Here is a 4,978-nt window from a genome sequence, read left to right as displayed (position 1 = left end):
GAGCCGATGAGCCAGAAGACTGATTTGAGCTCCAATGTCTGTTTTATATATATACACACTCTCCTGTAATGCAGAGATTCGTGTGTAACATTATGTAATAGATATATGTATGTGTGTGTGTATATATATATATATATATATATATATATATATATATATATATATATATATGTATGTATACATATATGTTAATGTTTTTCTTTGACAAGATAAAATAAAACCAATTTTACATTAAACTAATGGATTACTCAATGCTTTTTGTACACTACATATTTATTATATTTTTACAAGGAGAGTGGTGATAGTGACTTTGAAGTTCCAACCTGCTAGCCTTGTGGTACATTTGAGTTCATCTTGGCTTTATAGAGTCTCTGGTAAGTTTTTGTTTTTTTCTGGGTAGGTAGAGATACTTCGTATGATAATTAATTTGTAGGATAAGTTCTGATGGAAAGATATAGAAGGTTTTAATTGATTAAAGTTGGAGTTGTTATTATTCAGAGTTCAGTGCTGCATGTAAAAGTTTTTAATCAGGCGTGTCTATTTAGGCTTGTCAGAGCATATCAACTTCAGGTTTTGGGGTTAACTTTTAAGGGTTCACAACAGAATGTAAGTTGATGAAATGGATAGTTGGTCAGCAGATGTGTAACTAGTTTTAATTGTATTTTAACACTATTTGGGAGATTTAATCAGTTTGTTTTTGAAAGGTTGAGCTTATTGTGCAGAATGCAGTCAAACATGTAAAAGTGTTTTTGTTAGGTGTGTCAGCTTTAGGTCAAGGAGCTTTTAGTATAGAAATTTGGTTATCTTGCATTTTAAGGGTTCACAAAAGAATGTAAGTGGGTCAGTAGATTTTTAAAAATTGTTGCTGATGTTATTTCAATACTATTTAATAGTTTTAGCCTGTTTTAGAGAAAGTGGAGGTTATTTTTTAGAACTCAGTCAAGTATGTAAAACTTTGTTGTTAAGTGTGTTTATTTAAGTTATTCATCTGTAGGTCATGGTGTTTATAGTATACAAATTTGTTTGTGGTTTAAGGTTGTAAGTAGGTGGAAAAGTTAGTTGGTCAGCAGATTTCTAACTAGGAGTTAATTGTTCATGATGTTATTTGCTTACTATTTAAAATATTTTAACTTTTGTATTTTGTGAAGGTAAAGATTCTGGACTATATTTTTCTAATCATTTTTTTCTATTCAGTTTCAAGTGTGGTTATTTGTAATGATTTTTGTATGATATTATTTTGGACCTATGAGTGTATGTAAATGTGGAGCATCTTAAAAACAAATGTTAGGGTATAAATAAGAAGCATAATAGTGTAACAAGGTACATTCTTAGCAAAAAAGATATTGACTACAGTATGAGGGCTGGTGGTGGTGGTGGTGGAATGAGAGTTAATTGAAGAATGTAGGACGCTATGTTCTGTCTTTTAGTTCATCTATTGAGAATCAAAAAAAGCTTATCCCAAGTTGTTTGAAGTTTGTGGCATGTCATCTCTTTGTACAGTTCAGTGTAAGAACTGAGCTCATTGTAAACTCATCTTGTAAGTTTTATGTCACATTCACGATTGAGGTTGTTATCAGCAAAATTTTTAGCCTTATTTTTTGTGAAGATTATGGAATTTCCATATTTGTATTTATCTGTATTCTCAACTTGCTCTCGTTCTTACAACATGAACTCCTTGTATGTGACACTAACTACTCAACCACACCATATATTCTTTCAAGGACCATTTAAAGTCTCTTACTATAGGTTTATCCTCTTTGTTACCTTGAAGTTAGCTATCACACCTTGATATATTGGTTGGAACAAAGGAGTTATATTCTTGCAGATATATTCGATTCTCACATTATCAGGAAGTGCATTTAAGTTCACCGGGTGGCTTTGTGCATTGACTAAAATGAATAATACTTTGTCAGAAATATTAAATCTGGCACAGGTACCTTCCTACACATCAAACCAAAATAAAAATCTTTGTAAGCCACTCTTTGAAAAGACTCTTAGTCATTCATTACTCATATTTGAATACCATCATCATCATCATTTAGCGTCCGCTTTCCATGCTGGCATGGGTTGGACGGTTCAACTGGGGTCTGGGAATCCAGAAGGCTGCACCAGGCCCAGTCTGATCTGGCAATGTTTCTATGGCTGGATGCCCTGAGGCAAATAAGCTTTGCATAACCCTTGAAATACCCTTGGATTTCAGAGAAATACATGAGTAGGAGGCTTTAATTTCATATCACCAGCAGCATTTCCACCCAGAAGACGAAGCAGATGAGTTTTGTAAGCTTTAAATCCTGATGTTGATTTTTCTCCTCTTGAAATATGAGTGTAGTTTCATCAACATTATATACTTGTTCCCTTTAGCAATATTTTTTTTATTTTTCAGCTGTTTAGGGTAATTAGTGGTTGCTTTTATATCAGCACTGGAAACTTCAACAATCATTTTTATGTTTTGCAAATTCAAGCTCTTCTTAAGTCTTTCAAACCAACCTTTACTACCCAGAAAAAGGTTTTTCATTAGTTTCACTTTTCTTTTTCTGAAAATTGTCATATAAACTTTTAAGTTTTTATATAATTACCACCATGCTTTTTGGCACAACACATTGAGTCTGATCTTCAGTCAGTATATCCAAGAGCCGTCCTATTTTGAGCATCACATTAGAGCTATGAATATAATGAGGCCCAAATAGTTAACATTTGACTAAATTTTCTCTTATTGTTAAGTATTGTTTTCACTGTAAACATTGCAAGCTTTAATGTTTTGGCAATGTGGCTGTTTTTCTTTTTCCCTATCCAGCTTTTTTAAAACACCAAGTTTGATATTCAATCTAATCCTTTTCCAGACATCTTGCATTGTGGGCAAATCCAACAGCAGTGGGCAATCAACTATCATCCACAACAAATATGTAGTAAAAGAATATAGCACCAGGAAAGAATATTTTTGTGAGAGCAAAAAAAAATTTACCTTATTACCTTATAGGCGCAGGAGTGGCTGTGTGGTAAGTAACTTGCTTACCAACCACATGGTTCCGGGTTCATTCCCACTGCGTGGCACCATGCGCAAGTGTCTTCTACTATAGCCTCGGGCCAACCAAAGCCTTGTGAGTGGATTTGGTGGACGGAAACTGGAAGAAGCCCGTCGTATATATGTATATATATATGTATGTGTGTGTATATGTTTGTGCGTCTGTGTTTGTCCCCCCAACATCGCTTGACAACCGATACTGGTGTGTTTACGTCCCCGTCACTTAGTGGTTCAGCAAAAGAGACCGATAGAATAAGTACTAGGCTTGCAAAGAATAAGTCCTGGGGTCGATTTGCTCGACTAAAGGTGGTGCTCCAGCATGGCCGCAGTCAAATGACTGAAACACGTAAAAGAGTAAAGAGTATTCCTGTGGATGTAAGAAGGTAAATGAGGTGAGAGGAAGTACTGTCTGATTACAGTTAGTTCGATGGTTACCAGGTACGTGTGTACTTAGTCCCTTGCACCTCTGACTTGAACCATAAAAATCCCACACTCACTCACTCACACACACACTATTGTGCTGACATACAACATAGCAAAAAAACATTGCTATCATGCTGAATACTGTTATTGTTGTTGCCTTCTGGTTATTCAAAAGTTGAGGGATTAATAGTGGTGGTGGTGGTGGTCGTGGTTGGATCAGTTTTGGTATTGGTGATGATGGTGAGGATGGCTGTTTAGTTTCAAATTAATCCTCATTCACCTGAGATCAAAGACATTTCATTCAACATTTATAATACTCTAGAGCAGTGCTTTTCAAACTTTTTGCTGGAGCGAAACCCCAAGGAAACATTCCACTGGCTCGGAGAACCCCTGTGCAATAATTTAATAGTCTTATGCACACATATCTGCACAGGAAAATTAAAAATTACTGCCGATTTTAGCAGTTTTGTAACTTCTTGCGGAACCCCTGGACTGTACTGGCAGAGCCCTAAGGTTCCGCGGAACACGGTTGAAAACCACTGCTCTAGAATACTGTATCATCTCATACTTGCACTTTCTTTCAGATGGAGTTGCTTATCTTGTTCATACCATCATTGCTGTTGTTGGTCATTAAGTAGATGGTGGTTTGGTAATGGCAGTAGTTATATTGGTTTTGGTGTTGATGCTGGTTGTTTTGGAACCAGCGCTGGTGAAGGTTAATTCATATATGTATGTATATATATGTATATATATATATATGTATATAAGAAATCGGGATGACAAAGGAAATAAACAATTATGTTACTAACTTCATTAGCTTTCATCTGTTTCTACTATATGGTATATGTATATTGAGTTCTGACACCAGGTTATTTGCTTCACATTGCCTAAGAGAAATACTAATATATGTGTGTGTGTATATATATATATATATATATATATATGTATGTATAAATATGTATATATATATAGAGAGAGAATTTGGAAAAAAACAAGACAAAGACAGGTATGTAAATGACAAACAGATGTATTAGTTTAACGCTAGGGAAATGAGGAAGTCTTTTATGTTTCGAGCCTAAGCTCTTCAACATATATATATACACATGTATATCTATGCGTATATATAATATATATATATATATATATATATATATATATATATATACATGTATATGTATGTATGTGTGTGTATGTATATATATATATACATATGTATGTGTGTATTATATATATATATATGTATACATATGTATGTATGTATATGTATATATACATACATGTATATGTATGTATATATACATACATATATGTATATATACATACATATACATGTATGTATATACATGTATATACATACATATACATGTATGTATATACATGTATATATATATATATATATATATATACATGTATATGTATGTATATATACATACATGTATATGTATGTATATCATCATCATCATCATCATCATCATCGTTTAACGTCCGCTTTCCATGCTATATATATAATTATATATATATATATATGTATAT

General features: G+C 33.4%; 1 long non-coding RNA gene across 1 annotated transcript; it reads left to right on the top strand.

The window, feature by feature from the left end:
• Positions 1-2,044: 2,044 nt before the first annotated feature.
• LOC118765978 lies at positions 2,045-2,668 on the top strand. Its single transcript, XR_005001888.1, has 2 exons — positions 2,045-2,506; positions 2,562-2,668. It is a non-coding gene; the product is annotated as an uncharacterized LOC118765978 (long non-coding RNA).
• Positions 2,669-4,978: the final 2,310 nt, after the last annotated feature.

The sequence above is a fragment of the Octopus sinensis genome, linkage group LG14 (assembly GCF_006345805.1).
Source record: "Octopus sinensis linkage group LG14, ASM634580v1, whole genome shotgun sequence".
Taxonomy (NCBI): Eukaryota; Metazoa; Mollusca; class Cephalopoda; order Octopoda; family Octopodidae; genus Octopus; species Octopus sinensis.
The sequence above is the reverse complement of the archived record's forward strand: the minus strand, read 5'-3'. Positions and strand labels throughout refer to the sequence as shown.